This window comes from Palaemon carinicauda, chromosome 45 (assembly GCF_036898095.1).
Source record: "Palaemon carinicauda isolate YSFRI2023 chromosome 45, ASM3689809v2, whole genome shotgun sequence".
Taxonomy (NCBI): Eukaryota; Metazoa; Arthropoda; class Malacostraca; order Decapoda; family Palaemonidae; genus Palaemon; species Palaemon carinicauda.
The window spans coordinates 7,944,565-7,957,064 of record NC_090769.1 but is presented as its reverse complement, the minus strand read 5'-3'; the positions used below and the strand labels follow the sequence as shown (position 1 = coordinate 7,957,064).

Here is a 12,500-nt window from a genome sequence, read left to right as displayed (position 1 = left end):
AAGAGACTTCACCGGATACACAATGAGAAGAAGAATAAAAGAATATCGTATTAATCCAGGAGAAAAAGTTCCTCGGACTCTCCGTACCCTGGTGATTCCGAATCAGTAGGATTTAAGAAAAGAGGATAATACAGGATTACTAGAAAGCAGACCATGGTTTGGATTTAGTTTGTGACCTTGGGTACATTATATCAAAAAGGATTTCATGATATTTTTGGGGGGTAGATTTGTTAATATGGATTACTGTCCTAGCCTTAAACTTATCACACACACAAACACACATATATTGTATATACATATATGTATATATGTACAGTATTATACAGTATATGGATGTGTATTCAATAGCATCCCACACACGTATTCTTATATATATATATATATATATATATATATATATATATATATATATATATATATATATATATATATATATATATAAACAAACTGTTTATAAATGCATATCATGTCATTTTCTCTTTATATAAACAGTCATACATGTATATATATATATATATATATATATATATATATATATATATATATATATATATATACATACATATATAAATGCACACACACACACACACACACACACACACACACACACATATATATATATATATATATATATATATATATATATAGAGAGAGAGAGAGAGAGAGAGAGAGAGAGAGAGAGAGAGAGAGAGAGAGAGAGAGAGAGAGATGCATGAAAATATACATGCATACATACATTCCGTCTTTATTTCAAAATTTTATACAGAGAAATACTACTAACGAAGTAGTAAATTGAGAGTTTATCAAGCAACTAATAGTCAACTATTTCATCAGAACTGAAGTGCCAGATCAGTGAATTGGTTTTTGAATTTCGCAAATAAGTTCATTTTTTGTCTATTGGGCTTCCTGTCGGTTTGGCATCTTGGGTTCGTCAAAGAGGCATTTGACATCCCGTCCAAGAATATGTATATTGGCTATGGATATATATATTTATACACACACAAATATATATATACATATAGATATATATGTATATATGTGTATATATGTATACACAAACACACACACACATATATATATATATATATATATATATATATATATATATATATATATATATATATATATCCATATGTGAGAAGGTGTGTGTTTACATATGTGCACGTGTTTGCACACCGATTCATTCCAAAAATGAAAATAACATATTTATTCATTTCTAACGTAATTGTTTATCTTTTTGTTTACGTAATTTCTGGATGAAGAAATCCACCCTTTTCACCTATAATGAAAAAGAAACAGACAAATAAAGACAGAGTGATTCAGATAAAGTCGCCATAAAAGTATATACTCAGGATACATTTAATGAGGAAGTGTCCATCAAGAGATGTGAAATGGATATATTTTGAACAGGAAATGACCATGTGACTCATCCGGAGGGTTCCTCGTACTTGGGAACTATATCAATTCTACAGAGAAGGTTGAAAAGAAAATACTTAATACATAATGGTAAATTTCGCTGCTGTTTACTTGCATGTCTTGGTAAATGTGATAAATGAGGAGATATGTAACTGTTGTTATTTTCTGGTTTCAATTAATGTATAATCATAATTTTTCATAAATTTCCTATTCGTAAGAATTATACACTTTGGTTCCATATGAATACATCCCTTCTATTTCAGATGTATTTAAATTTTTTAATTTTGTTATAGCTCTTCAATACGCAACATAAATCCATAACTTATTAAGGGAATTTTGACCATTATTATGAAATGATTAAATTTTAAAAGAATTCTGATCATTAATATGGAAATAATTCACCCGTTTGTTATTGAACACTGTTGTGTGTGTGTGTGTGTGTGTGTGTGTGTGTGTAAACTAATGAAAAATGGAACAGATTCTTTTTGACATACCAGACTTCACCACATGCAATAAATACAGTTTGTAAGTCATGAGAACCACCTGTTTTGTAATTTATTGTAGATAATTATATATATATATATGTATATATATATATATATATATATATATACATATATATATATATATATATATATATATATATATATATATATATATATATATATATATATATATATACATATACATATATATATATATATATATATATATATATATATATATATATATATATATATATATATATATATATATATAGTGTAAAATTCACAGTTAACAGGAAAGGAAAACACCAGGTACCAAGCGCTTTCGGGTATTATGTACACTTCTTCAGGGGACACTTTATACCCTGAAGAAGTGTACATAATACATGAAAGCGCTTGGTACCTGGTGTTTTCCTTACCTGTTTCCTGTGGATTTTACACTTTGATATCTGTCACGTGCAGTTTTTTGACTGATAAGTTATATATATATATATATATATATATATATATATATATATATATATATATATATATATATATATGTATATATATATATATATATATATATATATATATATATATGTATATATATATATACAGTATATATATACATATATATATATATATATATATATATATATATATATATATATATATATATATATATATATATATATATATATATATGTGTATATATATATATATATATATATATATATATATATATATATATATATACACGGCTCATTATACGGCCCATTTTTCCTTTGCCTACACATAAGCCGAAAAGTCTGGCCTATCATTTCCTCATTCTCGTCTGTCCTCATACACCTGACAACACTGAGATTACCAAACAATTCTTGTTTGCTGAAGAGATTAACTATTGCCCTGTAATTGTTCAGTGGCTAGTTTACTCTTGGTAAGTGCATAAGAGACTCTTAAGCTATGTGAAGCAGCTCTTGCTTATGGGTACACTCCGGCACACTATTTTATCTTATTTCTCTTTCTCTATATTTTTATTTGAAGACATTGTTGTTTATATATGAAAGATAAATTTTAATGTAGTTACTGTTTTTTAAACATCTATATCAATTTTTCATTATTTCTCTTGTAGTTTATTTATTTCCTTTCCACACACACACACATACATATATATATATATATATATATATATATATATATATATATATATATATATATATATACATATATATATGTATATATATACATATAGTATATATATATATATATATATATATATACATATATATATATATATATATATATATGTATATATATACATATATAAATATATATATATATATATATATATATATATATATATATATATATATATATATAGTGTAAAAGAGATGCTCCTGAAACAGGTGTTTCCAACCTTTATGTTCTCCTTTACCCCTTGGACATTGTGGTGGCCTGTTGGTAACTCCTTTGTCTGGTGATCGCCAAACTGGGGTTCTAGTCCTGCTCAAACACGTTAGTTCCTTTGGTGGTTGCAACCTCAACATCCATGTGAGCTAAGGATGAGGTGTTTGGTGGAGCCTATAGGTGTATCTGAGGAGTCATCGTCAGCCATTACTTGTCCCTCATTGTTCCTAGCATGGGTGGAGATGGGACTTGGGTGCTGATCATATGCATATGATATGGTCAATTTTTTTGGGAATTATCCTGCTTGATAGGGAAATGCCACTATCCCTTACCTCTGTCACATTCATGAACGGCCTTTAACCCTTTAAAATTGTGAATGGAAAAGATAAACAATGAAATTTATAATGCGTTATAATTGTATTATTCAATCCCAATGCAAATTACATCATGTATTGTGCAATAATGGTTATCCTCGCAGATGCATTGTACCCCCTAGACTAAATGTACCATTGGGGGTACATGTACCTCAGGTTGGGAAACCTTGTCCGAAAACATACTTGCTGTCAAGTTTACTTGGGACAGTAACAGAAGTTGGAAACGAGAGCGTCATTAAGGCAGGCAATGACTCAGCTCTGTTGGATAAGATTAATATGAAATTATCCATGGAGAAATTCAGCTGTCGAATATATTTCTTTTAAATTATTCAGCAAGCGACTTTGTGAATATGCATCTTTGGAAAAAGAGTTAATCTCTTTATAAACTTCACGAGTAAGTAGCTGGTAATGACTTCATATAGTAGAAGTCTAAGAAAGTTACCTAAATATCGAACTTATATTTAAGACACTCCAGATTTTTAAACGTCAAAATTTATATTACAATAATGAATGATTGATTTATAGTATTCGTGATACTTCAAGCCATGGAGCAAGGATCCTCAAATAAGTAAACTAATTTAAATATAATTTGAAGTAATAAACAAATGACAAAATTGAAATTATAGAATAATTCTCATATACTGAGTATACAGTATGTCCTATTTCATACGTTGCCCGTAGGCCTAATTAGAATCCCACTTCACACCTTTTAGTCTGCAAATGTGCCTATTAACCCTTTTACCCCCAAGCTATTTGGAACTCTCCAATCCTTAACACCAGGGCGTTTTTTTTTTCAAGAACATTTTGCAATATATTTTTTTTTCTAAATTGCTCTAACAGCCTTAATTTTCGTCATAGAGAGGTCAGGTTGGTCTCATTCTTTTGGAAAATACCTGAAGTTTCTCATAAAATTATAAAAAATATGCAAAAAAAAAATGGTAGAAGGCCGTTTTTTTGCAAGGACGTACAAGTACGTCCATGGGGGTAAAGGGATGATTATTGTGAAACGTACCAGTACATCCATTGGGAGTAAAAGGGTTAATATCCCAAGGTTAACTAATATATCAAACTGTCAGCTGCTCTTGAAGTCTTTTGCCGCTCCGTGATCTGGAGACATTATGAGTTCGTATTAGCTCACTTATTCTGTAATGCAAAATGAAGGTGTGCAGATCATGTGGAGAGATCAAAGAATGGAAAATTGTCGTTAATAGGATACTATATTTTTCTCTCTATGTATGTAGATCCTAATGCTATATATACTGTGTATATATATATATATATATATATATATATATATATATATATATATATATATATATATATATATACATATATATATATATATATATATATATATATATATATATATATATATATGTGTATATCACTAACACTCGCGGTTATAATCAATGTAAATATTAACCACAAAGTCATAATTACCATAAATGAATTCCAATGGACATAAATTCCAAAGGGAGAATTCGGTATTAAATGCCATTGTCGTTGTTATTTACACACACACACACAAACACACATACACACACACACATACATATATATATATATATATATATATATATATATATATATATATATATATATATATATATATATGAACTCTACGATCCATTTAATGCTACCACTGCAACCTTCATCTTCACCATTAGTAGCTCTGGTTACTGCTAACCTTTTAGCTTCTGCACACACGAAATGTAGCTTCGGTCACTCTCACGCTCGGCCTTAACACCCTCCTTTGGTGATAAGTTCTCTAACGAAATCCTAATCGATCTAAGAGCTATCTTGGTTTTGATAACGACAATTTGTAGAATATAATGTTTTGTTAATTAGAAAGTTATTCTATAGTCCATTTCTTTTAGCGATGCATATTTGCACCGACTCGCGGCGGTGCCCTTTTAGTTCGGAAAAGTTTCCTGATCGCTGATTGGTTGGACAAGATAATTCTAACCAATCAGCGACCAGGAAACTTTTCTGAGCAAAAGGGCACCGCTGCGAGTCAGTGCAAATATGCATCGCTAAAAGAAATGGACTATAGTTACTTGTTTCATTGTGTTCTGGATTATTTAACCATCTGTGATATCTGCTTTTCGTTAAGTGATATGAAAAGGAACAATCATATGTATAATTATTTGGTTCATCAATAAGATTTCCTTTTATTATAATTGTTATTACTAGTCAAGCTATAACCCTAGGTGGAAAAGCAAAATGCTATTAGCCCTAAGGCTGTAACAGGAAAAAATAGCCCAGTGACGAAAGGAAATAAGGAAGTAAATAAACGATGTAAGAAGTAATGAAAATTAAATTAAAATATTTTAAGAAACTTTAACAACATTATAAAACAGATAATTCATTTATAGACTATAAAAATGACTTATGTCAGCCTGTTCAACATATTAAAAAAAGCGCCCTTGCTTACGCTATCATTTTCTTCAAATTCGCAGCACTAAAAGTAAAAAAAAAAATCTTGAACCAATAATGATATGTTCTTTGGAGCAAATCCATTTATAAAGAATAATCAGTCACGAAAATAGAATTATCCCTCTGCCACTAGATTTCCAAATGAAACATAACTCATATAATTCCAGCAATTTCGTGCATTTTACGTTTTTTATTGCGTGTTGGTGTGTGATAAATTCATGAAATGTGGGGTGCAGTTCTTAATTCCTGGTGATTATTGCACATGCAACAAATTTGCTTATATTGGCTAATTAACTTATTCGTTGGGAAAATTGAATATCTTCTTACTTATGGCTTCTAAACTCCTGCTTAGGTATTGGCTTTTCATGAAAATGAACTAACATTTTAAACGTTTTAGACAGCCAAGGAATCGATATGTAGACAAAGGTAAGGTTTATTAATAAACTAGCTCCCACACACACACACACACACACACACACACACACACACACACACACACACACACATATATATATATATATATATATATATATATATATATGTGTGTGTGTGTGTGTGTGTGTGTGTGTGTGTGTGTGTGTGTATATACAGTAGATATATGTATATATATTTATATATATATATATATATATATATATATATATATATATATGTGTGTGTGTGTGTGTGTGTGTGTGTACGTGTGTGTTTAAACACATATTTACATCCATATCTGTATCTATGTATAAAGATGCATCAAGAAACTAATCAGGATTTAATCTTATTTTTCCTATTTTTATTTTCCCTGTGGTTCTTTTGCATCTGAGCATCACGTTCCCCTATGATTTTTACGTTTATATATATATATATATATATATATATATATATATATATATATATATATATATATATATATATATATATATATATATATATATATATATATATATATATATATATCTGTGTGTACGTGTATGCATGCTTGTGTTTGAGTGTAATATTTTCAAAAATTTTATATAAAACAAAAATAACTTGATATTTCGAGTAAATGTCTTTAGATTTGATTTATTTCCCTTATTCCTGTTCTTTGTAACCCACTTCCCACAGAACCTAAGTCAATCTAAACACAATATCCTTTGAAAACAAGATAAGATAGTTCCCTGTTATTATTCCTATCTCCGTTTGTAATATAACTCTCACCTCATTCATTTATTAAGGATAGATATGAATCATCTATCTCTCTATATATTCTTTTTTTGGCTAAAGGTTAATAAACCCACCGCAAATATAGATATAAAGCGATTGTAAATTTAATCCATTGCCAGTTGATAATATGATTAATTATCTAGAGATTATTTTCAAGAAAACTATCTTTAGATATTTATATTATTCAACTATGGGGACAATAAGTCAGTATTTTTAAAGGTTAAAGGTGTCTGGTTTCAGTTCCAGTTTCATTATAATAGATGCTCATCAGAACGTCAGCCTGGCAAGCCCCAACCCCCACTGTGATGCCAAAACACAGTAGTATCCTCCCCATTTTAAACTTACGATCCCGGGCTGGGATCGATCTGCTGCCATGTGAATGCTAGGCGAACACTTTACCACTATATTAGCCAGGAGGCATTTATTTATTTATTTTTTCTAAATAGTTCTTACTTTTCCTTCCATTTTATTGTAAAAATAAATTATAGAAACATTTCTTATTGGAGTGTGTTTTCTGATATTCAAGCAGCAACCCTTAAATAAATTTGCCTTCATTTTCCTGAAAGCAAAGAACTATATGCGTCTGAATGTATGATTCCTTGTTGCGTCTCTCAAGTGCTTCAAATGATGCTTATCCTCGTGCTTCTCTCCACGCTAGCAATACGTAATGAGAGAAATAAAAGGCACATTTTGGCAATTTTTATGAAAGAAATACTCCCTTCTTTATGTTCTGCCATAAAAAAGGAACGGCAATCGTGCATAAGGCATTGGCACTTTTTATGATTGCCTGCCTGCTTTCGTTATTCCATCAGTCACACATTAATTCCAAAATTGTGTTTTTTTTTTTATATTGTAATTGAATCAAACTATAACTATATTCTTCTATAAGATATTAATCCTATTTAAATTACTTTCATAAAATCATTCACAATAAAAATGTGGGTTTTGGGGGAGCCTAGAGGTCTATCTATTGAGTCATCAGTAGCGACTGCCTGGACCTCCTTGGTTCTAGCTTGGGTGGAGAGGGGGCTTGGGCACTGATCATATGTAATATGGTCATTCTCTAGAGTATTGTCCTGCTTTATAGGGCAATGTCGCTGTCCCTTGCCTCTGCCATTCATGAGCGGCCTTTAAACCTTTAAATAAAAGGCCAGTCGTGCAAAGCTATTCATCCCGATGGAATGAAGCGAAAAAAAAATGTCTTTTTACTTTTACGTTGTTTACGCTTCAATGGTCCTCAGTGGTGTATTTTGGCTCTGTATATACAACATTGTTAGTTCATTTAGCAGAAACCATTAAACTCGTTCAAACAAATTCAGTAACAACGCCTTGGTCAATACATTCAAGCCGTTTTTTTTTTTTTTTTTTTATTTTTTTTTTTTTTTTTTCAGGTTTTGAAATGTGGATGTTCAGGTTACTCTAATCTTGTATCAGAGAGACGGCAGAGTTGGCATTCTCAATTCGCCGGAAAAAATCAACTGGATTCTTTCTTCTTATTTTTTTCAATAAATTAATTCTATTTTTTTTCTTCCTCTTTTTATAGTATATATATGAAAGATTTATTTTAGTGTTATTATTGTTCTTAAACTTCTCTGATAATTTTTCCTTATTCCCTTTCCTCACTGGCCTATTTTTCCTGTAGGGGCCCTTAGGCTTATAGCGTCCTGCTTTTCCAACTAGGATTGTAGCTTAGCAAATAATAATAATAATAATAATAATAATAATAATAATAATAATAATAATAATAATAATAATAATGTTTCTAAGTAAAATTAATTGTCCTCAAAAACACAAAATCAAACACGTGCACTAATGAGCCTACCCACACATTTTCTCAAGAAACTCTTGTTATTATTATTATTATTATTATTATTATTATTATTATTATTATTATTATTATTATTATTATTATTATTAGCAAAGCTACAACCCTAGTTGGAAAAGCAGGATGCTATAAGCCTAATTATCCAACAGAGAAAATACTCTAGTGAGGTAAAGAAATAAGGAAACGATTAGAATAGTGTGCCCGAGTGTACCCTCAAGCAAGAGAACTCTAACCCAAGACAGTGGAAGACCAGGGTACAGAGGCTATGGCACTACCCAAGCATAGAGAACAATGGTTTGATTTTAGATTGTCCTCCTAAAAGAGCTGCTTACCATAGTTAAAGATTCTCTTCTACCCTTACCAAGAGGAAAGTAGCCACTGAACAATTACAGTTCAGTAGTTGACCCCTCCAGCGAAGATTTTTTCTATTATCTTCGTTTTGTTAACTGTATGAAGAGAGAGGAGTGTATGAGAGAAAATAATTGAACAAAAATAATCTAAGGATTAGAGTCCCTCAGATTACCTTTGTATCTTGGTAACGAGATACATCAACTGGAGGATGCCTGAAAACTTTAAAATCAATCAATCAATCAGTCAACATCAACTGGAATTACCGAGATTCTGAGAGATACGTTCTGTTAATTTGTCTTCATCATTTATTTATTTCCCTATTTCCTTTCCTCATTGGGCTATTTTTTCCCTATTGGAGCCATTGGGCTTATAGCATCAGGCTTTTCCAATTAGGGTTGTAGCTTGCCTAGTAATAGTAATATTGATAATAATAATAATATTTATTTTAATGTTGTTACTGTTCTTAAAATATTTAATTTTCCTTGTTTCCTTTCCTCACTGGGCTATTTTCCCTGTTGGAGCCCCTGGGCTTATAGGCATCTTGCTTTTCCAGCTAGGGTTATAGCTTAGCAAGTAATGATAATAATGATAATGATAATAATAATGATAATACATTTTTTTGCCCCCGATACATCACGTATGAAGTATCCAATCTATTGCTTTCCGGCTGCGTGTTTCCAAGTGACCAAACACTTGAAGAGAAAAATAAACTAATAAAATAAATTAAATGGGGAGGACTGGACAATAACAGGACGAGGGAAAGTGGTATGAAGGGAAAATGAAAACAAGAAGAAACCGTTGCTTTTAAAGCAATTGTTTTTAAAGGAAAAGTTTATGGGACATGCCTAAAATATCACCGAAATGGACCGAGTTACCCCAGTCCGTGATCAGAGCTTTTTTTTGTGGTGTGTATTTAGGCTCTCTCTCTCTCTCTCTCTCTCTCTCTCTCTCTCTCTCTCGTCTCACTCTCTCTCTCTCTCTCTCTCTCTCTCTCTCTCTCTCTCTCTCTATAATATATAATATACTATATATATATATATAATATATGTATAATATATATATATATATATATATATTATAGTATATATATATATATATATATATATAGTATATATATATTTGTTTGTGTGTGTGGAACTATCAGAAATCATATTTCATGTCAGTTGAAAAACATCTTTTAATCCTTATGAAATATTTTATCTAATTTTATTGCCAACTGGATATTGAAGATTAGGTTAAATATTTTCATCCTTATTGCATAAAAAACTGAATGTAAACAATACGAATAGTATATATTTGACGTGTTAGTATCTTATGTATGTAATAATTCTAAACTAATAAAATAAAAAACTGAGGGTAAGTTATCTATCAATGAGAAATAATTAGTACATTGTTAAGCATCATATTTGTTAGTAAATAACAAAAGAAAATCATCCAGATTTGCAACTTATTTCCCAAACCCATCGAAGACTTCCAAAAGTTTCCAGCGAGCGAGTCAGTCAACTACCTTACTTTTTTCTCCTGAATTTTAAAAGTATCTTATCGCCATCAAATCATCATAAGCCCAACGAATAGCTCAGGTACCTTGAGCGCGGCCGTTGGACACCACAAAGAGACACAAATATCAACTAAAAGAACTCTTCTCAGAGTCAACTTTTTGGCACCGCTGGCACTTAAGCGTAGCGAGAGCCACAGCTCGCACTACCTACCACCAACAATCCACGGGAAAACACTGAGAGATCGCGTCACTCTCTCTCTCTCTCTCTCTCTCTCTCTCTCTCTCTCTCTCTCTCTCTCTCTCTCTCTCTCTCTCTCTCTCTCTGTGGCTGTTAGCCTTCCCCATATCGTTATTTCTTTTGGGTGGTGTATCTTTACCCAGTTTGTTGCCTCGGGGTGTTTTTGTTTTCTTAGATTAACGGGTTATTTCTCGTTTACTTTTTCTTGAGAAATTTATGTTAAACAACAACAAATGTTGATTCATTAGGATACATAATTATTATTAGGATACATTATTATTATTATTATTATTATTATTATTATTATTATTATTATTATTATTATTATTATTGTTCTCTCAAAATATCGTGAATCGAAAATTATATTTTTCCTCTAATTATTACTAATTAGATTATCATTACTAATAAACATGTTGTTGTTGTTGTTGTTGTTGTTGTTGTTGCAGTTGTTGTTGTTGATGTTGTTGTTGTTGTTCTACTACATCTTCTTTTTTTCTCTTCTTCTTCTTGTGCTTCTTCTCTTCTTCTTCTTCTTCTTCTTCTTCTTCTTCTTCTTCTTCTTCTTCTTCTTTTACTACTACTACTTATTATTATTATTATTATTATTATTATTATTATTATTATTATTATTATTATTATTATCATTATTATTATTATTATCATATTCTCAAGGAATATATTTTTCCCTAATTTTTACTAATTAGATATCATTACTAATAAAATTCTAGTTGTTGTTGTTGTTGTAGTTCTTATTATTATTATTATTATTATTATTATTATCATTATTATTATTATTATTATTATTATTATTTTTATTGTCTCAAATTATCATATTCTCGAAGAATTAGATTTTTTCCATAATTGTTACGAATTGGATTATTATTACTAATAAAATTCTTCTTCTTCTTCTTCATCTTCTTCTTCTTCTTCTTCTTCTTCTTATTATTATTATTATTATTAATATTATCCTGTCCTTCATACTTCATTGCAATGCAACAACATTGCCAAGTTTTGCCACTATCTTAGTTTTGCATCATTGATTCTTTAGTTCCGGTTACATTCGGCATTAATGTATTCATCCGTCGTGCTCTGAGAACAAGAACAGAATCTTAGATGGCTTTTAATAACCTTTCAATAACCTTGCTCAGAATTCCTTTTATTATTATTATTATTATTATTATTATTATTATTATTAATATTATTATTATTATTATTATTCTCTCAAAATATCGTGAATCGAGAATTATATTTTTCCTCTAATTATTACTAATTAGATTATCATTACTAATAAAATTTTGTTGTT

General features: G+C 29.9%; 1 protein-coding gene across 1 annotated transcript in view; it reads right to left on the bottom strand.

Moving 5' to 3' along the window:
* The window catches only part of LOC137634943 (calcitonin gene-related peptide type 1 receptor-like), a 223,676-nt gene extending 212,486 nt beyond the window's left edge, over positions 1–11,190 (bottom strand). The window contains 1 exon segment of the mRNA XM_068367506.1: positions 11,171–11,190. The gene's annotated coding sequence lies outside the window, so the exon portion shown is untranslated.
* Positions 11,191–12,500: the final 1,310 nt, after the last annotated feature.